General features: G+C 38.0%; 2 long non-coding RNA genes across 2 annotated transcripts; one reads left to right on the top strand and one right to left on the bottom strand.

The window, feature by feature from the left end:
- Positions 1 to 730: 730 nt before the first annotated feature.
- Positions 731 to 21,567, bottom strand: LOC134739356 (uncharacterized). The gene is made up of 3 exons (XR_010125961.1): positions 21,477 to 21,567; positions 6,705 to 6,943; positions 731 to 931 (listed from the first exon to the last, which is right to left on the bottom strand). It is a non-coding gene; the product is annotated as an uncharacterized LOC134739356 (long non-coding RNA).
- LOC134739355 (uncharacterized) lies at positions 10,772 to 14,966 on the top strand. The gene is made up of 3 exons (XR_010125960.1): positions 10,772 to 10,820; positions 13,776 to 13,894; positions 14,605 to 14,966. It is a non-coding gene; the product is annotated as an uncharacterized LOC134739355 (long non-coding RNA).
- Positions 21,568 to 23,310: the final 1,743 nt, after the last annotated feature.

A 23,310-nucleotide genomic window follows, 5' to 3' on the forward strand; every position in this document is an offset into this window, starting at 1 on the left:
AAAAATACTCCAAAGGTTTCAGACTGGAATATTATGTAATATCCTGTTTAGAACCTTAAAAAGGGAAAGGTATGCAAAAATATTATATGGCGATAGTTTTCTCCCTCTCCTCTTTTCTCCACTCTTCCTCCTCCCTCTCCTTCTTTTCTTTCTTCTTTTTCTTCTCTCCATCCTTTCCTCCTTTTCTTTTTTTCCCTCCTCTTCCCCTTCTTTGTCTTCTTGTTCTTTCCTCTCCTCCCCCTGCTTCTCCTTCTTCTTCAGATTATCTGTTTCCCCCAGCCTACAGGGATATCTGGGATTCTGTGTAGGGCAGTGAAGGTGCTGAGTGGAGGCATCCTTTACTTAGAGAAAAGAGTAGGTGGAAAATGGGAACTTTGAATTAAGAAAAGAATTGCTAGCATCCTAGCTTGAAGCTACATTATTCAATATTGTGGCTTTACTTCCAGAAATAAGTGACTTGTATATGAATGTCTGACCATTCTTTCCAGTGAGCCAATGTACTACTTGTATTCTTGATTATGAGCCTTACCATCCTGAATCTCAGTCATATCTATATGATAAAACTATTCTAGGTGATAGGGATCCAAAGCTGAATGGTCCGTGATCCCTGCACCGAAGAAACTCATTGTCTGTAATGGCAAATAAAAATAATTTGAGCCACATTATAGAGCTAAGTGGTAATAGTTAACACTTTAATTTGAATTTTTACAGAAAATTGTGAAGCATGTCTATAATATATTGTTTAAATAAACTAGTCCAAGATCATACAGCTATAGGATGTTACTCAAGGCTTGAACTGGCATGGTTTATGAGACAGCACTTGAAGTTCTGAAGAATGACAGAGGAAGAAGGAGCTGAGGCCAATGGCAGCTTTCGAGGGGAAATCATGTTTCAGCTTAGTCTTGCAGAGTGCACGGTAAACTCTGCATCCCTGGTAGACAAGACAGTTGAGGATATTTCATGTGGAAGAACAGGAAGGAAAGAGATTGTGAAAAAAGAGATCATTACAGCAACTCTTGATATCTAATATGTCAAGTCCTCTTTCTTTGTTCTTTGTTCCATTGGGTAATTTTCTATATACATGTTGATATCAATTTGTTTTAATCAGATAATTTAACGAGGAAACATAATTTTTTTTTTTTTTTGAGACAGAGTCTTACTCTGTCGCCCAGGCTGGAGTGCAGTGGCACGATCTCAGCTCACTGCAAGCTCCGCCTCCTGGGTTCACGCCATTCTCCTGCCTCAGCCTCCCGAGTAGCTGGAACTACGGGGGCCACCACAACGTCTGGGTAATTTTTTTTGTATTTTTAGTAGAGACGGGGTTTCACCGTGTTAGCCAGGATGGTCTCCATCTCCTGACCTAGTGATCCACCCGCCTCGGCCTCCGAAAGTGATGGGATTACAGGCGTGAGCCACCACGCCCGGCCGGAAACATAACTTTTAATAACCTCAGAAATAGACTACTGTATGAGCACTTGATATGAAAGAGGTAGCACTATATAACGTGGAAAGAGGTGCTGGGACAATTGAGTATCTGTATGGGAAAAAATCAAACTGGACCCTGTATCGGATGCTGTGGTGCCCTTCCCAGTTCTACCCTTCAGAGTGGTGACACTAATTGTTCCAGCTGCAATATTGCTGGTTGACAGGTCGCAGCTGAATCACTCCTCAGGAATTGCCCTTGGCCTAAAGGAGCTGCCTTGCTGAAGGCTGTGGTCCCTCCCTGAAGGCAGCTCACATCCAGAGACTGGCTGATGTGGGGATGCAAATTCTATCAATTTGAGACAAGCTGAAAGCTACTATGGGACCTGCCAAGGCCTCCACTGCATATGCTTCACCATTCAAGTTTCTCCTCTGCCCAAATCTGCCTTCCCCACCTTTTTTCAGGTATTGTTCCCATGCTCATGCTCCAATGAACCACGTTTACAAATCACTGTCTCAGAGATCTTCCCAGGGAGGTCTACCTAAGACCCCTAACTTATACCATACCCCACAATCAGCTCCAGGTAAATTAAAACTAAAGTACAGAAAGACGGAAATAATTTGCACAAGGTTACACATCTGAACAAGAATAGAGCTGAGATTTAAGCCTGAGAAGTCTGGCTCTAGAGTCTCTGCTCTTAATCCCTAATGGCAAATAAAATAAACCACTTATGGCTGCATGGAATGTCATGGATGAATTACACAAACATATTGTGGAGCAAATGAAGCAAGGCACAAAAAATACAAAAAGTATGATTTCATTTACGTGAAGCACAAAAGCAGGCAACGTAAGTTGGATTGTTTACAAATGAATACACAGATAGTAAAGGTATAAAGAAAGGCAAAGGAATGACTATGGAAAAAATCAGGAGGTGATTACTCAAAGGGAACAGGAAGAGGTGAAATAGGAAAGAGGGTTCTGAGAATGTTGGTAATGTGTTATTTCTTCATCTGAATGGTGGTTACACATATGAACATTTACTATTTATTTGTGTTTAACATTTATAATAATGGTTTTAAACTATAGGTATGTGTTCTTTTCTTTTTTTTTTTTTTTGAGATGGAGTCTTGCTCTTGTTGCCCAGGCTGGAGTGTAATGGAGTGATCTCTGCTTACTGCAACCTCCACCTCCCGAGTTCAAGCGATTCTCCTGCCTCAGCCTCCCAAGTAGCTGGGATTTACAGGCATGTGCCACCATGTCCGGTTAATTTTGGTATTTTTAGTAGAGACGGGGTTTCACCATGTTGGCCAGGCTGGTCTTGAACTCCTGACCTCAGATGATCCACCTGCTTCAGCCTCCCAAAGTGTTGGGATTACAGGTGTGAGCCACTGCGCCCAGCCAGATATGTGTTCTTTTCCCTTTTTTTTTGTGAATGTGACATATCTTACAATTAAAAAAATGGAATAGAGAAATCCATGGTGAGAGGTGAGATGACTGCAGTAGAGAACCCTGTGAAAGATATGCTAAGTGTCAGGGTCACAGGGCTCTGTGTATAAGTGTTAGAGAGGGTTTTACTTCTATTCTCTTCAGCTTTCACCATAAAATTTTGCAGAAGCCTTCATAAGTTGTCTGGTTATGAGCAAGCAACTCTGAAGTCCTGGTGATCCAGAGAGGTGTTGCTTCTGATCTCTTTCACTATGGAGCCACAGAGAGCTGAACTTCCCATCTCCCAGGGGAGCTTTGAGGCCCATGTTTTAATTTGCCTGCCTAGCTTTCTCTCCTGCATGGCATTAGGCATCTCGGAGGCAACATTCTGAAACAAAACTCATCAGTAGCAGGATGAGCCTTGAAAATTCTTTCTTTTTCTCCCAGAGATTGAGTTCATATAGCATGAAATCATAAGGGAAACAAACATCCTTGTAACATAATCACACATGAGATGGCTACAAGATCTGAGTAGTACGAAAGGTCTGATTACCTTGCAGGTACTACTTCTCTCCAGGACAGCTCCCTCTCATCCTTTGCTCCTATGTCATTTGGCAGGCAAAGAGTTAGGGATAAAGGGCTTATACTGAGGTTAAAAGGAGGGAACCTCTGGAAGTCCTGAGCAAAGAGGGTTTGGGGTAGAAGAAAACAATAGGATGAGGGGTATGAGGGTCCTTAACCAACTTTAAGGAGATGACCAACTGAGTGAACCGAAAGTCAACAACTGTGACATTGCAACAGTATGAGAAATGTGTGCCCAAGGCAGTGACTAGGGTTCAGACATCACTCTGGACTCCCAAGTCATTCCTACCTTATATTTTTGTAATTCTTTCCAGATATTTGTCAAACTAAGATTTAGGCCATGTGAGACAAGGATTGATCTGTTCCCTGTCATCCTCAATGGAAACACAGTTCTGGAGGCTCCACATGCATTCAGTTTACCGACTCTACAAGCACCTGTTAAGCATAAAGTATCTGAATAGGGCTCTGAAAGCCACAGATAACACAATTCTTTCTATCAAGGAGCTCACAGTGTGGCTGAGGAGGCAACAGGCTATCTGACAAGGAGAGTGCCAAACCCTTCTCAGGATGTGGGATAGGTCTCAGGGATAGCCCCTGTCTTAAAGATTATAACTATGAGTTAAAATACATAAACATGAAAGAGAAAAATGAGATGAAGGAGTGTTAGACTTGGAGTAAGAGTTTTGGAAAAAAATTCTAGGAGAAATAGTTGAAGAGCTGAGTTTTGAAAACAAGTAGTTATTATTGTTACATTGAATTTAATTATCTTTCTGAAAAAAAGTTTTCTTTCAATTTATATTTTTTTCTTCTCACAGCTTTTACAGTGTTGTGCTTTGAATCCAGTAAATGCATAAGGAATTGGGGAAGGACATTTGGGGAAGGGACTGGAGTACAGTTTTAAAGGTTAAGACTTCCAGATGGGACATGTAAGCACACAAATATAAGCATTTATTTCTTTCAAATATGACTTCTTGGGCAATTAATGGAATAACACTTTAATTAAAGTCCTTTTATGATAACATAGAGCAAAGGAGCATGACTAGGAAAAATGAAGAATCATACTCTTTCCTATCTTGATTCTTCAATGGATTCTTGAAAAACTGTAAGAAGAGGTAAACTCATTATTTGATAGTTTAGAAACCTAGCCAACTCTGCAGGCATTTGTCAAGACATTTTAATTGTTTGGTTTTATGAAAGTCTTTGTTTCCATTATTATTGCAAAGAATAAACATTTATTTGTTCACTGAAGAGTTTCTAAAGCAATGGAATTTTAGCAGCAGGAAATTCATTTCTCAACTTGCACTTATCACATAAGAGGCATCAAATTGCTCATGAATTAATAGGCTAAAAGGCCTTATTGTTTCCTGGTAGGACTCTTTCACAGCAAGGGAGAAAACTGAATACCAAGTGTTGCTCATCATGTGTCTTGGGATATGTTACTGAGGGTCTGAGATTTACATAGAATTTATAGGAAGCAATGCCACTGGGTTAAGTAGAGAGGAATCTAGATCCTAGAACAATGCTGTGGAGTCAGAAGCCTGTGCCAACAGTGTCTACTGTGCTGAACTTTTAGCTACTACTTCTTTCGCACATGCACTGAGTCAGAAAATGCTGTTTCATGGGCTGTAGCTACTTGTCAGGCCACTGACTCAACAAACTGAAATATTAGCCAAGTAAAATGTTGCGCAATTCCAGCTGCTCACTCATAGCACAATCTGTAGCCTCAGATTTGCCAGTCTTAGTCAACTAAGAGGAGACGACATGAGGCAAAAGGAGAAACAGTCTGACCTTAGCTGTAAAGGACAACAGGATGCCAGCACACTAGGGTCATGCATTCTCTTTTCCTCTTTCATTGAATTGGTGGGTCCATGACTAATTTATGCAAATATGACATGGAAAATAATTTCTTGAAGAGAGCTCCTTTGTGCCAAATGCTCCCTGCTTTTCTTTTGGTCTGGTCTATGGATGATATTAGCTTATTTTAGGGTCAGTCTTCCAATTTTCCTGCAAGACAGGGACAAGAAATGTTTATTTCACAAAGAGGCCAAGGTCTGAGATGCAAGACTACAACTGAGTGAGGCCCCAGAGCAGGATGACAATAGAAGATGGTTTCACTGGCATTCCATTCCTTTCTCCTCCCCACCCCCAATCTCAGAGTGGCCATGGTTCACTGAAGGAATAGTAATTGTCATCTAAACCTGGGAACAGTGGTGCTTGGTACTTGACGGGTGGCTCATTTAAATTTATTCACGTTCCCACTGGAAAAACTCTCTTCTCTCAACTAACAGGATATGAATACCAACTCCCTAAGGTCATTAAGATATTAGAAGGAACTTTCATTATAATAAAATAAAGTATCTAGAAAAATTATTCTGCAATAGGAGCATGATAGTCCCTTGGTTCTATAGGAGCTCATTGTTGGTCAACAAGTGTTTCCAGACATCACTTACAGTCCCTCTGAGTTCCACCTGCAATGCGGTCTAAACATACTGCACCTCCACCTGCACTGTCTTGAACTGGGTGGCTCTATTTTTTTTCCCTAGATTTAATTCATTTTCTTTTTCTCTGTCTAGTTAGCTCTGTTAGCAGAGAATATTTGTCCTAGAGTTTGTTCTCATTGGACTGCTTGGTGAAGGTGGTTCTTTTAACACAAGCTGTGGCTCTAGAAACGAAACATTAAAAGATCGGGTATTTATTCCTCGTGGGCTAGACATCTCTTTCCATGTCTTGAACTGCTATAGCATTCTGTATTCAAGTAGGAATTCCCAGTAACTAGCTCTTGGTCCACTTTTATTGCTTCCAATCCATGTCTACTGGAAACACTGAGTTCTGAGCAATGACTAATGTCTGCATGCCCTGGTGAATGAATGATCATAAGTGAAGGTGGAGAGAAATAGCACTTCACGGGTGGAAGGGACCTAAAAAATAAATCTTCCCCATCTCTCTCAATTTCCTGATGAACAAAGAGATATTCAGAGAAGTTACTCATTCACAGTTGCTTGTTGGTGGTAGCCAAGTCCCTGATATCCACTTCTAAGGCACTGTTAGTTACACTATGATGTCTATTATCTTAATATTATGAAAAGGGTTGCAATAAAATGTATTCAGTTCAACAAATAGTTATTGATTCTCTCTTATGTACAACTACAGTTGTACATATGCTGGTCACAGACGTCAGTGCTGGGGATACCCACAAAGTCTTTGCTCTCCTGTAGTTCACATTTAACTGAAGGATAGATTACAAGAAAAACACAATTTGTATTATGGTTATGACCTTTAGTTGTCACACTATGCAATGAGATAATTTGCACTGGAAATGGCTGGCTGCATGTTGCTTTATAAGTGTAGTAAGCATGTTATCTTCTGTCTTCTGTGGCATTCCGAATTTAAAACTCTTCTACTCCATGAGTGCATGCTTAGGGCCAGGTATCCTGTTTTCTGGTTCTGAAGATGTGGTCACAGTAATCATGGCACTTGGCAGGGTAGGCTGTTTAGAAGGCATGCAACAAGCAACTGGAGGAAGCCGGAGAGAAAGCCAAAGAAGAAAGTTATCCAAAACCAATTGGGAAAATTTGTTTTATAATATTTTAGATTATATATATATTTTTTTTGCTAAAGAGTTATAGTAAATCAGAGTTTTCTGTAAATATTTTTTGTATAAAAATTAATTACCTCATGAAATAGAAAATAAAGGAGTTGAGGGGAGCACTGAAGAGACTCCAGCAATGTGGCCACTGGAAGGCAGCTTCTCTGTAGAAAGGCCTTGCCTTAACCCTGGTGAAATAACCCCTCAGACCATCTGCCTTTTTTGCTTTTGATTTCAAGCTTTTTTTAAAAACAAAAAACAAAAAACAAAAACCAACATTCTACTGACTGGATTACAGCCTAGAACGCTGGCATTCTGAAGGTTTTAAATAAAATATTACTAATGCCACTATATATAAACCAAATTGTCTGAATTCTTCTAGGCAGCAACTGTGTCTATAACAGTGACTTGATAATTTAGACAAAAGTAATCTGTCAAAGAGAAGTTATCCATCCATGTATTCCACATATGCCATGCTAAGTATTCTTTCCTCCACAGACAAGACCTAGTCCTTGCCCTAGAGTAGCTTATATCCAGATGGAGAGACAACATGAGATAGATACTCCTGGTCAGATATTCTTAGTAGCAAATCAGACTAAAGGCCACAGTAAGTCCAGAACCTTAGTTTCCAATGACATAAATGCAGAAAACTTATACACTCTAACTCATTACACTGATGTGAATGATTATAATATGCATAAAGATGTCTAGATTACAGACTTTTGAGAAGTCACAATCAGAATCCTATTTGAGTTAAGTAGAATATCTGATTAAGACATCTATGTTGAGTACCTACTATGTGGCATATAGTAGGTGCTCAGTATAGATGTTTGCTTGCTATTTACTTTGATAGATCCCATGAGGGCTCACATTTCATGATGTTTTACAGCACGGGTCCCCAATCCCCTGGCCTGGACCAGTCTGTGACCTATTAGGAACCAGGATGCACAGCAGGAGGTGAGTGGCGGGTGAGCAAGAAAAGGTTCATTTGTGTTTACAGCTGCTCCCCATTGCTTACACTACCATCTGAGCTCCACCTTTTGTCAGATCAGCTGTGGCATTAGATTCTCATAGGAGCACAAATCCTCCTGTGAACTGTGCATGGGAGGGATCTCGGTTGCACGCTCCTCATGAGAATCTAATGTCTGATGATCTGTTACTGTCTCCCATCATCTGCAGATGGGACTGTCCAGTTGCAGGAAAACAAGCTCAGGGCATCTACTGACTCTACATTATGATGAGTTTTATAAGTATTATCTCATTATATATTACAATGTAGTAATAATAGAAACAAAGTGCACAATAAGTGTAATGTGCTTGAATCACCCATAAACTATCTCTCCACCCCTCATCTGTGGAAAGATTGTCTTCCATGAAACTGGTCCCTGGTGCCAAAACAGTTGGGGACCGCTGCTTTATAGCACTCAAGATAAGCAAAGTGCCTGCAGCCAAGGATGTGAGTCACCAGAACTAGGTGGAAGAACCACTCTGAGAAAGAAACTACTAGCACAGGAAAGCAAAAACGACTTCCTCTTGCAATCATGTCTTAAGAATTTCTGTTGGAATTTTCTTTTCCATTTCTTTCTCTTTTTTATTTTCTTTATAAACTTTTAAAGCCAGTTTCACAACTTGCATATAAAGAATGTCAGCTGCTTTATTAGTGGTGCTCCACTTGGCATTTATAGGGAAGCTGGGCAGTCCCTGTTCTTAGGATAAACACACTTTATAGTGGATTTTCTTTATCCAGCCCAGCAGGCTGGCTCTTTCTTTGGGAATAATGTCAGGCATGTGATTGTTCCATCTTCAGATCCTGTATCAACCTGCACATGCTCTTCCAGCTTGCAGCTTTCAAAACCAAAGACATGGCTCCCAAACTAGCTACTTTCCAAATCTATTTTAATAAAGGTGCTTCAGGGATCTGATGATACCAATCCACAAAACAATTCCACAGGGAGAACTGGGCCCATTGTCTCAGCTCTGTGTCTTAGTAGCTTTGCAAAAGATCATTTCCCAGAGCCTGAGTTTCCAATGACATAAATGCAAACAATTTGTAAAATCTAACTCATTACACTGATGTGAATGATTATAATATGCATATTGATGTCTAGATTGCTGACTTTTGAGAGTATAATAAAGCAAATGTTACAATGAAGGTGAAAATGCAAATATATATTAAGAATCTGCTTTAAGCTAGGCATGCGCTGGCTTTATATGTGGTTCTATTTATTTGATTTTTAATACAATTTTGTAAGAAGAGGGTATTAGTTATATTTGATAGGTAAAATAATGAGGACTCAGTTATTCAGAGTCACACAGGCAGCAAACAGAGGAATTGGGATTCTACTTATAAACCATTTGACTTTACACCAGTGCTCTTTCAACTGGACTAGGTGGCTGCTGCCACACAATAAATCACACCATCAGAGAATCTCCTAGGTAACTGTTTCACTAAAATGCAATTTCTCTGAACAAAGAATGACAATTTTTGGTCAGGAGAGACATTCTGAAACTATACAAAAGTATACAAGGATCACTTACCTTCTTAAAAAATATTGTTCTGCCTGTGATCCTTTTAGAAAACAGAAAACAACAATAGAAAACTCCAGTGGAGATTTAAGAATTTAGTTCAGAACATTACATTCCTTTAGATTATAGTTTAGCAAAAATCGGTGGATTATTCGTTTAAGAAAAAGATTAAATCTCTGACAACTTACATAATAAAAACTATCATACATATTGATATTTAATTTAATAAATATCAATACGTATTGATATTTAATTGATTTATTGAAAAGAATAGAGAGATTGGACAAGGTTGCTAAGGGTCAGGTTCACTCTGACAAAGTTCTGGTCTCTCTGATTTCCACCATTGCTTAACTTATTCCAAAATATGCAGCCTCATTTTAAGGTAAATAACTATGAGACCAGTGACAAGTGTGAGAACATTGTGTTTTCTTTCCAGGACACTGAATTGAATTGACGTCATTGTAAAAAGGGATATGAGTTCCCTGGCTAGGTTTGAGGAACAAACCTCAGACTATCAAGGGTTCTTGAATTTTAATTGTGACCAGTGTCCTGAGCAATTGGCTTCATCTAGACCTCAGATCACAAAACAGAGTTGTATAAAATGGAAAGTGCAACACTTTTTTAGTAAAATAACTTTTCCCTTCCTTCCTTTCTTGCTTTTTTCCTTCCTTCCTCTCTCCCTCCCTCTCTTCCTTCCTTCCTTCGTTCCTTCCTCCCTCCCTCCCTCCCTCTCTTTCTTCCTTCCTCCCTTCCTTCCTTCCTTCTTTTCTTCCCCCACTTTTTTTTGGCAGGGGGATAGAAAGTAAGACTATATATATCAGATAATTCTTTGGGCTACATCTTAAAATTTTCATCTGATAATTTACTTTTGTTTCTGTGTGGTAGGAGTGAGAGCTCTCAATTATTTAGCACTAATTGTGTGCCAGGTTCCATCTGAAGGCTTGACAAGAGTCAACTTAATTCTTTGCCATATTTTGAGGTAGATACTACTGGCACCATTTCTTAGACTGAGAAAGGAGATGTAAAAAGGATAAGATGTTGTCCAAATCCACATTGACAGTAAGTTTTGGAAATGAGTCTTTCATCTAGCAATATCCGACTTTAGAGTGTGTTCTTAAGCACTACTCTGTAAGTTTTAAGCAGCTCCTTTATGATGTCATTGAACCGGGTTTTCCAGTCACATTATACATGTGGAGATTAAGACCCATAATAACAATGACAACACTTTCATAACAGTTCTTCTGTGTTAACATACAAATTCTCGCAGCAACACTCCAGGTAAGTGCTCTTTTTATCTCAGTTTTATGGATTAGTAACTGAATGCAGAGAGGTTAAGCAACTTGTCCAAGATCACATAGGAGTAGGTAGTAGAATTGGGATTTAAAGCCATATTCTTAACCACAATTCTACTCTGTCCCTCTGAGTTATAAATTTAATTATTATGACATAAATATATGTGCAGCTCTTTTAAAGATTTACTGTGCATATTTTTAAAATTGTTACAACATAAGCATTCTAGGCTTTTATTAGTCCTCCAACTTTAACATTTATGCTTTCATTTTTATCTTGTAAAGTCTTAATTTATAATAAAAAATGGATGTATACTGTCCCATATGTCTTATTTATTTATTTGAGATGGATTCTCCCTCTGTTGTCCTGGCTGGAGTGCAGTGGTGCCATCTTGGCTCACTACAACCTCTGCCTCCTGGGTTCAAGCGATTCTGCCACCTCAGCCTCCCAAGTAGCTAGGATTACAGGCTCCCACCACCAGGCCCAGCTAATTTTTTTGTATTTTTAGTAGAGACAAGGTTTCACCATATTGGCCAGGTTGGTCTCGAACTCCTGACCTCATGTGATCCTCCTGCCTCGCCTCCCAAAGTCCTGGGATTACAGGTGTGAGCCACTGCACTGGCCCCATATAAAGAGGAAGATTTTCCAGACACTGATGAAACCTCTAACAACATACTCTGCAGTTTATAGATCGTTCCTACCTAGAATTTAATTTGTATATGCATACTGTTTCTTCAAAGCATTAAGAATGTGCAAACAAGACTTCTTGGAAAAGTGAGGCATGTGGCATGCACAGTCATGAGCTTCATGGCAGGAGGGCAACGGGAACACTAAGTCACTTGGGGCCATGAGAAAGGAACTCTGGTCCTGTCCTGTCCTTTCCCAGAGCAGGTATCCTAACACTTCTAAGAGAAGGGCCATTGGTAGCCTCTAGTTCTCAGAACTGTTTGTCTGCTAATGAAAATTAACACACTTGATTTTGGACAGGTTAATGTGAGATATCTATTATTTCCCCAGTGAGATGTCATGTTGGCAGTTGGATATATTCAATTCTTGAGTCAGTTGATACCGAGTAGATAGATAGATACATAAATGCATACATACATAGAAAATATTAACAGCAAAATGATGCTGATGGCTCAGGATGTGTGTTGAGACAGACAGAAGTGGGTTCTGTCATTCAAGCAGTTATTCACACCCAGTGTCACCTAGACCAAGGTTTGAGCTGCAGTTACTTCAACTTTGAAATGAGGTTTCCTTCAACAGATATATATTGAATGCCTACAATGTTCCAAGCACTGTTCTAGGTACTGCATAGAGCAGTGAAAAAAAAAAAAAAAAAAAAAAACCTGACAAAATCTTCACCCTTCTTAAGTTTATATTCTAGTGTGTGTGTAGGAAGGAGGGGAACATGGAAAGTCAGGTACTAAATTGGTGAAAGGGAAAAATATATAGTATGTCAAATGCTTACAAGTATTAAAGAATAAAATACTGCAGAGAAGGTGAAAGGAAGTATCTGCTGCAGGAAGAGATGAGGAGCTGAAGATGGTGAGAGTTAGAATTGAAGATGGAGTTGAAGATGGTGAGAGTTAGGACAGTCAAAAAAATCTTCCCAGAGAAGCAAAAATTCTAAGGCAGGAGAGAGAGGGAGTCATGCAGCTATCTGAGAGAAGGCTGTTTCAGCAGACAGAAACAGTCTTCAACAGAGGAAAGAGCTAGTGCAAAGACTCAATGCCTTGTGGGATAAAGGGAAAAAAATCAACGTAGCTGAAACAGACTGAATGGAAATCAAGAGGGCACAGAAACCGCAGAGGGGTTGAAGATGTCACTGCAGTTTTAGGCTGAGAGACTGGAAAGATGGAGCTACTGTTTACCGAAATGGAAAACTCTTTGGGAGGAGTACATAATTTTGGACAAGTTAAGCTTGAGATTTCTATTGCTGCCCAAGTGAGTTGTCAAGGAGCCATTTGGATAGTCATATCTGGAGTCAGCAAAGGAGACCAGGCTGTACATATACATGTGCAAATTGTCAGGTTTTGAGGATATTTATAGCCACAAAAAGTGGGGATAGGTAGAGAAGGAAAGAGGTCTCAGTTCCAGGGGATTGGAGTTGGCTACTGTTTGGAAATCTAGGAGGAACCAGCAACAGAATGACAGAGAAACCAGAAACAGGGAGGTAGAGAAAATTCAGGAATGTGTAGTATCCTGGAAGCCAAATGAAGAGGAAGAGAAAGTAAGCTTCTACGTGAAATGTTGTAGATAAGCTACTTTCCTCACAGCATTACAGCATGAGTTAAATAAAATTCTATTTGTACAAAACAGCATAATATCTGGCACAGCACTGCAGGTAAAGCTTGTTTTCATTTTTTACAATGAAGTTTTAAATGAATATTTAAAAATATATTTTGGACTTCTCAAAGCAAAATATAATCCCATTTATAATTTCATAAAGACATTTTATCTGCTAATATCAGGATATCATTTTCTCAAACACAATGAAACTTTTTAAATGTGAGAAAATAAAATATTTCTTAGAGGTATTTCATAAAAGCTTAAGATAGACTCTTTTTGCCTCATAACATTTATGTATAATTTTATAAAAGGTAGTAATGAGAAAATCAGATCTAATATATAGAATTTTGTTTTATAACCAAATTTTTAGAAATCAGTCATCTTATATATTAAAGAATAGCTAGAAGGAGAGAGGGATGAATTTTATGTATAAAATTTATGTATAATAATTTTTCCTTATAAAATTTATGTATAATTTTATAAAAGGTAATAATGAGAAAATCAGATCTAATACATAGAATTTTGTTGCATAATCAAATTTTTAGAAATAAATTATCTTATATATTAAAGGATAGCTAGAAGGAGAGAGGGATGATGAAAGGAAAAGAACAAGACATTTTTCATGCTTACTCTGTGTGACACGCTCTACAGTGAGCTTTATGTGTGGATCTTTTTTAGTCGGAATATTAACCCTACAAGTTGGAAATGGCTCTTCTCAAACACTGGAGATAGAGCAGCCCAAATATATTTGCTACTGTGATGCCTTCCATGTGAGTATTTTCTCCAAATGCTAATTTGGAGAAAACAATTTATATGAAGGGAGACACTGTATTACTTATTTGCCCTCAAAAATGAAAGTGACCCAAGGCTGGAGATAGGAATTTGTCCCAAACAATGTCTTCAGCCACCCCTCCAAACAAAGTTTGAAAAGGATGTGAATAAGTAAATGCAGAATCAGAATTTCCTATGTCTTCTGGCCTAAGTTCCTCATTTCTTAGTTGAAGATAACCAAGGCCAAATCACGTAATCAAATGACAGAAAATGATTCCGGAGACACAACCAAGCATATCAGATCTGTCTGTTCTTGGCTTGTGATGTCCACACACAACACCTGTGAACAGGTGCACTCAGCCTACCAAGAAATGCACTCATCATGTGTCATCTACAGATTTTCTCAAGACTAGAGCATTTGTGAGAAACGGCCGTAAGGCTTTCCCTGTGGAGTTGAATACAAAGATGGAACATAGACATTTTGAATAATCCTAGTGACTTGTGGATCAAGTTTCCATAGAGCACAAGGTTCTCCAAGGCCACAGTCACTAAATGAGGTTCCATGGCAGGTGTAAAATCTCATTGGGTGATTGTGTCATGCTGTGCTTACAGCACTATGTTGGGGGAAAAGAGGAAAACCTATTATTGAAATCTGTGCTATTTTACATGACATTTTAATTACTTATTTTTAAAACATCTCTCCTTCTAGAATGCAAAACTCTCTGAGGGGCTGAGAATATGTCTACCGCTACCAAAATTGTAACCCCTATCATCTAGTAAAGAGTTGGTACACAATAAACATTTGCTGTGGGAATGTATTCTGCTTCATTCCAGAGGCCTGCCAATTCTTAATCTCACAGTAGGCTGAAGAGCTGCTCACATAGAATGCTTGTAGTGCCTTTCATTTTCACCAGTTTAGATCAGTGGACAGAGAGATGCTGAATTACTGCTTAAGAAATATAGATCCACATGCCTTCAACTTCAGAATCTTAAATTAGAGGTGAACGTTGAGTCTACTAAACTGTATAGTCTGTAAAGGCAGGAAATGTATTTATCTCAGTCATATTTAATCCCAAGAGTCTTCATAGTACCTGGCCCATATCCGTTGTTCAATAATTGGTTTTTTAAATACCTAATTTATTAAACAATGTGTTTGATTAAACAGCAGTGACAAAAAAGGGTTTACTCAGTCTTAAGTGCTAGAAGTAAAGACAGTCATGAGGGGCTTGCAATGAGCTCCATTGTGGGGAATTTTTCTTCTTCACATTTTTGTACAATGAATGGCCTCACAGGACATAGCAGATACCCAAGAAATATTATTTTAAGGTATATTATACTCAAAGAAAACCAGGAAAGCCAAAAGACTCTTAATTAATAGAAAACTGCTGAGTCAATAGGACAGCTAATATAAATAAATTGTGTTCAGAATTTGATTTTTCTAAATTTTAAAAAAATTATTTAGTAGTATCTTGAGTATACCAAATGTTTTAAGAATGGATTTGTGAAACTACAGACATTTAAATAATATCTTGAAATGTTCAAATATCAAATCTTTATTGAATTATATTCTACATAGTGATTAATCAAAAACTAAACTAGATCTTAATTCTCACTGTAGAAAGTAGTCTTATATTTGTAAAATTAACATTTTAATCTTTAATTATGTCCATTTGTATAGAAACAAAGTCAGAGCTGATAGTGACCCCACTGAGGTCTGATAGGGTCTCTTAATGTTGAAGAAGCAGTAAAATCAGTAACAGCTTTCATTCATCTTCACGAACTGTATATGGTTATACTTTGTTATACCAATGGTTTCTTAGACTTGTGAACCAGTTATGGATAATAGCCCAATAAGAACAGAATAATAGCCCATAAATCAAGCTATGTCTCCTATTCAACTACATAAAGATACAACTATTTTATATATATATTATATATATATATATATTTTTTCCCCCCCAGAGAGGTCTCGCTCCATTGCTCAGGCTGGAACTTTTATGATTTTTTAAAGCTCATAAGGGAGTAATTCTTAATTGTTAGGTGGAGCTCAAGAAGGGTCAGTGAAGACCCGCAAAGTGGTCAAAATGCCAGGCCGAGCTGCTCTTCAGTTTGGATGCTTGCAACAAAAATGAAACAAAACAAGAAAACAAGCAAAAAAAAAAAAATCACTTCTTGTTCTGTGAAACTTTACATTTGGAAACTTACCAACTTGTAACATGAGAGGATTAAATGAAGATAACAATCAAGTAAAATAACTGGCATGGCACCTGGTTCTAATAGGCTTTTATAAATGCTGCTTCCTACCACTCCTCTCTCTTCCACCTGTTTCACCTTTTGAGAACCCTGAATCATGACTTCCAGCTGCATTATGCCTGGGCATCATGACTATTCTGCTCTCTGAAGGGAATGCCTTCTGATGATTGACACTTAGTATTTCTTTCTTACTCCTCTGCCTATCCACTTGTCTTATTCCCTTACTACTCTCAACCAGGAAGCTGGAGTAGCTGAAAGTAGATTTCTTCCAACATGAAAATGCCTAGGTCACTAGGTACATAAGAGGTGCTAACTAATTGATAAATAAATAAGGAGAGAGACAGAGAGAGAGAGACAGAGAGAGAAAGGAAGGAAGGAAGGACAAAACCTAAGATAGTATAAGCCACTGCTAACCTGTGATGTTAGATCTAAGATGTCAAAGAGGAACTGGAGTGCTGGTGATTCCACCACTGTGAGGCCTTGCAGTGGTCACAGTGCAAGTGCTGGGTATATATGTCATTCTAAACTGGAGGTACAGGACCTAAACTGGAGGTATAGGACCTATGTCATGTGAGAGCAAGCCTGTTTGATATCAGGCTTCACCTGGTCAAGCCCCAGCATTGACCATTATTCCAAAGAAATTAAAAAAACTACTCTGTGAGATCAGGCTCAAAGGACAGGACTTGAGTTTAAAATAAATTTCTGAAAAGACTCAAAATCAAAGAGCATGAAGTGTGGCTAACCTGGAGAGAATGCCTATGGATTTGCTTTTTAGTTCTCAGAAAATGAGATGAGCAGGGCATCAGCTGAAGTTGAGAATGACTAAACGTACAGACACCTAAGGAGATTACTACTTTTTATAGTGATTAATGCTCTTAATGAAGTCATTCTTCCAACTTACCACTTTGTAAGAGGTTTATATACATTCACAGCTGCCCCTCTTCCTTCAGCAAACCAATGGTATGGGAGATATAGCATTGACTTGGAATCAGGCAGTCTGATTTAGAATCTGGCTTTTCACTATCAGCTATATTAGCATGGTAAGTCACTTAAATGCTCTAATCCTTGTTGTCCACTCCACTCCCCACTGCAAAATAAGGATATAGTAGATTCTGCTGGTGCCCATCCATCCCCATCCCCTTTCCCAGACCAGTGCACCCACTCTCCAGCTACCAGAAGTGCTGGCTGATAATGGCTGACAGTTGCCACTTTGCCAGGAGAAATGTCCTTGTCTGGAGAAATGTCCTTGCACCTCACCTCCTTCCCCTGATAGCTCACTGGCAATGAGTAGCCAACATCAGTGATGGGGAGTAATAATGAATGTCTATTTCACAGAGTTGTTAGGATGAAATAATTTAGTGTACATGAAAATGCCTATGATGCTAAAGTAAATGCTGAAATTAAAAAAAAAAAATAAATAAAAAGAACAGACCGGGCACAGTGGCTCATGCCTATAATCCAGGCACTTTTGGAGGCTAAGGCGGGAGGATCACTTGAACCCAGGAGTTCAACACCAGCCTGGACAACACGGGGCAAGTCCTGTCTCTACCAAAAAAAAAAAATTACCCAGGTGTGGTAGCATGTGCCCATAGTCCTATCTACTTGGGAGGCTGAGGCAAGAGGATCTCTTGAGCCCAAGAAGTCAAGGCTACAGTGAGCTGTGATTGGACCACTGCACTCCTGAGCAACAGGTGAGACACCGTCTCAAAAAAAAAAAAATTAAAAAAGGAACTAAGAAAATTATAGCCCATTGCTAACCTCTAAAGTTAGACTCATGATGTCAAAGAAGATAGCCACAAATATTTACACTTTCTAAGAGAAAATTCTGGTGGAATGGATGGCATATCCAATTCAGAATGGCAGTGTTTGTGTTCTCACATGTGGAACAGGCTTTTTACATCATCAGAATAAATGCTGTCAAAAGGTTATGCCAATAATGTGTGAAGTAAGAGGATATTGTCCTCTATGTCAGGCTATCTTCCTTAGCAACTTCCTGGAAAATTACAAACATTTATACTTTCAAATAAGTAGAATGTTTGGAGTGGCTCATTGCTGCTCTTTACCCATTGGAAGCTGATTTGAGATTTGTTTTGATTTAGGCCTTCCAAATAAGCAACTAAGAGTAATTCTCTTTGTAAATGATAGTGACCATAGTTGCACTCTTTGTTGAATGCATATTGTATACTGATTACTCTACATACACTAATAATATCAGTTAATCCTTCAAAGGAGTTAGAATTATCCCAGCTTTGTACACAAGGAAACATGGACTCCATCATTAAATAATTGACTGAGGTCACACCACTGGTAAGTGTGTCAGACTCATGGTTGGAAGCTGGGTTTGTATGACCATACAGTCTGTGCTCTTGCCACCATTTTCTTTAGAGCCGAATTAGGGCTGTGTGTGGAAAGGCGCATGTCCATATTTTTATTTTATGTGTTCACTCTTTTCTTCCCCTCACACAACTTGCACAATGAACCCGATTTTCTCTCTCTCCCTTCAACTACGTGGTTTGTTTCATTTGTTTTTAAAACTCTTAGTGAGATTGCTAAAACTGGGAGAAACAGTCATTGATGGGCCTCTCCTTAGGCTGCTCAGATGACTCTCTTAATTTCCATAGAGTTTGATATTTCTATGTTGACTGAGGAAACTGAGATATTTCTGACCACATATATTAGACCAAACACTTAACTAAATATTTTTGCCTACGCTGTCTTGTTCAGTTCTCAAAACAGTCCGGGAAGTAGTAATTATCAGCCCCAATTTATATATGAGAAACTTTGGGAGAAGAGAGATTAAATAACTTGGTCGAAGTCACATGGTGGGCAGCAGGTCTAGGATTTTTTTTCTAATGCACTTAACTCCAAACTCTGTGCTATTTTTATTGCACATTGCTGCATGTTGCTTAAATACCTGAAAGCATTGTTTCCATTTTTCCCATTATTGGTCTCTTTAAGAATAATAATTTCAGTTCTGTCATTTTGTTATGATCTAGTGGTAACACAGGAGGAAGGAAAACTACTGTCTCAGGGAACATGTGATGTTGAAAGTCTAAAGAGTAGATTACCTTGTAAGTGTTTTGGTTTCTAAAGAGAAAAATGTGAAGTCATTGAGCCATGAAAAAAAGCTGACTCAAATCTAAAAGATTGTTTTGAGTATTATTAATGCTCTAGCAAAATGACAGTGGTTTGTGGCAATTTCCTCCTTTAACACAGTCACTGTGGAAGGACTAGAATCATTAGAATTACACCCTGGCCTAATCACCAGAAGATGGAAGAGAAGTGAATAATATGTATGAACTATTCTGAGCACAGATATTTACAAAGAACTAATAAAGGGATTACAAAGGGAAGATTCTCATTTATTGGTGAATCAGAACTGTGGAATTGAATGGTGCAATTATTTTATATAATGTGAGAATGGGCTAATGTGAGAAATCATCCTTAATACTCATATCTTGCACAGATTGGGGAAGAAAATCTTCCTGACCCTGCATGCAGGATTTCAAAATATTTCAATGTTATTATGAGTACATAGGTAAAACGTAGAAAGAAGATGTGGGTAATGATATGTCTGGCAAACTTGTGGCTGCTTTGCCAAAGATAATCACAAGATACCAATAGTGGGATCAAGTGAACCTGAGTTGAGGAAGTTAAGTAAGAATGTTATTGCTAAACAGAAGTACCTCAAGTCTCCCATGAAATATTCTGGCATTACCTCCCTTTTCAAAAAATGTTCTTCAAAATTGGTTATTATTTGGGGCATGTTGATCATTTTCCCCTTAAAAGATGACGCTCAAACATTTTGGTGCCTGCTTATGTTAATCTATTCTGAAAACATGTTTTGGGAGCAACAATGAATTGCTCATAAAAATTTTCCCTAGAGCCATGTTCGTTATATTCTTAACAGTTGCTCAAAATTCAAGATGCTGACAATGATTGTTTGCTTGTTAAAGTATATCTAACCTGGGGATTCATTCAGCTAACCTTTACTAGATAGATTGTAATCTTTCTCTTTTTTAAATTCTTTTTTTTGTTTATTTTTTCCTAAGGGTGGTCAAGGTATGCTGAGTTAAAAAGTGAAGTGTCAAAATGACACACCATTAAGCTGACCTAATAGGGTAGCTCAAATAAATATCATATTTAGACTGAACATAGAGATTATTGAAAACTTTCTTGATAATACATGGTTATCTTTTAGAATTGCATATCCAAGCTTAGTTTTGTAACAGCTCATATATCTCAAAGATTTTATTATTTTAAATACAAGCACATATTCCTATCAGAAATTTGAATTTAAATTCTGAAATGTAAAAAAAATTCACATTTTTTGAGAGAGATGACACAAAGGCAAAGCATATCATGGCCTTATCATAGCTATACTTTGAGAAATCTCAGCTTTTTGTGGGTGTTTGACTGAGGAACTTTAAAGGACTTATTTACTTTTTCTGACATATCCCTCAAATGAGACCAACACTGTTGAAATTCCATTTGTAAATTTGTCACTAAGACAGCTGCAGAAAGGGATAAAGAGGATGAGTGTAACCCCACCCACTAGTTTAGTACATGAAGAATCTGATGTCCAAAGAGATTAAGTGGCTTTCTCAAGGTCACAGAGCAGGCAAGCAATGGAGCCAGTGCTCAGAACCCAATTTTCTGAAGTCCTGCTCAGTTTAGAACACTTGGGAAGTGCTTTAAAGAAAGAAGAAATTATGTAAAATAAATTAATATGCTTAATTATCAGCCTTTAATATTGCAGGACAGAGTCTATTAACTGAGATTTATCTGGTCTGCTAAGCACGCAACAAGATGATTTTAATAATCAAGTTTTATAAATGGTTTACCATGAAAAATGTGGTCCACATCTTTCAGTCAAAGGGAAATAGAAGATCAAATGATTAGTTTAGGTTAGTCCATAGATAAAATTCCAAATTTTATATGAGTTTCCTTGATAAGAGCCCTCTAAAGAGGTCTTAACATATAGGTTAGTTCTTGTTGCCACTAAAAATGTTGTCCTTTTTGACATTTAGAATCTTTGTTCACTTTGTAAGTAGAAATCTCTTGCCCATAAAAACATGGCCAAATATTTACAACACTTCAAATTGTAGTTATATTTTAGGTTCGAAATACACAACATTTGTACAAGTTAAAAATGGAGATGAGAATCTTACAATGTAGGATTTGGAGGAGATGACTTCTAAAGACACCTATAGTTCTCAAATCCTAGGTATGACAATAAGTAATTGTATTAGTTCATTTTCATGCTGCTGATAAAGACATACTCAAGACTAGGCAATTTACAAAAGAAAGAATTTTAATTGGACTTACAGTTCCATGTGACCGCGGAAGCCTCACAAACATGGTGGAAGGCAAGGAGGAGCAAGTCATGTCTTACGTGGATGGTGGCAGGCAAAGAGAGAGCTTGTGCAGGCAAACTCCCATCTTTTAAAACCATCAGATCTTGTGAGATTCATTCACTATCATGAGAACGGCACAGGAAAGACCCGCTCCTATAATTCAATCACCTCCCACCAGGATCCCCCCATGACACGTGGGAATTATGGGAGTTACAATTCAAGATGAGGTTTGGGTGGGGACACAGCCAAATCATATCAATAATTCAGTAATTGCTATATCTTATGTACAATGGGATTAGTGTGATAAATTTACTCATTCTGCAAAAAGAGAAAGGATCAGCAAAAGGGAGAAAAAACTTTCAGTATTAATAATTATTTATTAGTGGTCTTAGTATTACAGAATCCAAATACCATAGAACTTTAAAATAGTCTTTAAACAAAGAGATTTAGATGAATTTTTCTCAAATAATTATTATTAAGAAGATTGCTGAATCTTGGATAATCAGTATCTTTATAATTTCTTCATTATGCTAGTGTTGTATATTGTGCAGTTTCCTTATTACAATGCTTCATGGGCTAATGATGCAATATCAGATGTGTATCATGGATAAATGAGAAAAGCTTGTAGATTCTCAGTTCTGGAAAAGCCTTGGAGCTCATGGAGTGTGGTTAAGAAGGCAGGCTCTAGAATTTGATATTAAAGTTTGAATCTTGCTGTGTCATATACTCCTATGGGACCTTGAACAAGCTGCATATCCTCTCTGCCTCAATGTACTCATTAGCTAATTGGGATAATAATACTACTGATCTCATAGGGTTATTGAGAGGATTAAATGACTCAATACATGGCAAGTGCTAAGGATAGTTCCTGGCACATAGAAAATACTGTGTTAAATATTCTCTGCTATACCTGGCCAGGATTCTCATTTAAAAGATGAAAAAGTGAAACTCATCAGTAGCAAATCACTTTTTATATTCCAGAGAATACAGCTTTGTTTGTCATAGATATAAATCTGTATGATAAATCTCACTGTATTCTACAGTGTATAATGACAGCTCATTCTGAACTTTGAAAATAACTTTTTTTTTAAAAAAAAAGAATGAGTTCAGTTTGACTCATGTGGTCCAGTACAGGGTCACTCCAGGGCTGGCCTTATAAGTCATTGGAATATGTAACTGTCTATGTCGTGTCTTTAGGAGATCTGGGAATGCCCCATGTCAAAAATAATTTCCACCCACTGACTGATGTCTGCAGTTTTCTTTAGTTTAAGGAGTTGTCGGCTGTTGAAACACACATTTTTCTATTAGAAATAACAATTTAATTTTTTAAAAATCATTTCTATAATCTTGTAAAAGACAATTCAAGAGATAGATTTTGATAAAGGGGAAAGGAGAAGAGAAAATGAGGATTCCGGGCCCTACAAGTGAAGCATCCAATTGAAGTGGTTTGGGAACTTTGATAGCAGATTTCCCCACATTTTTTAATTTGTATAAATTTACAGGGTATAAGTGTAGTTTTGTTATATGCATAGATTATGTAGTGGCGAAGTCAGGGCTTTTAGCATACCCATCACCCAGATAACATACATTATACCCATTCTCCACAATTTTCCTTGTAATCAACTTTCCACCTCAATATTCCTAAAACAACATCTATCCTGGAATGAATGAGTCTGACTCTTTGCAGTGCACTAAGCCATATGCTGGGCACAATAAAGGAGGCAGAAGACTGAAATGACACAGTTTCTGTCCTTGCAGAGTGTACAATCTAGTAGCAGACAAAATAAATGCACATGTAACTACAA

Source organism: Pongo pygmaeus, chromosome 3, assembly GCF_028885625.2.
Source record: "Pongo pygmaeus isolate AG05252 chromosome 3, NHGRI_mPonPyg2-v2.0_pri, whole genome shotgun sequence".
Taxonomy (NCBI): Eukaryota; Metazoa; Chordata; class Mammalia; order Primates; family Hominidae; genus Pongo; species Pongo pygmaeus.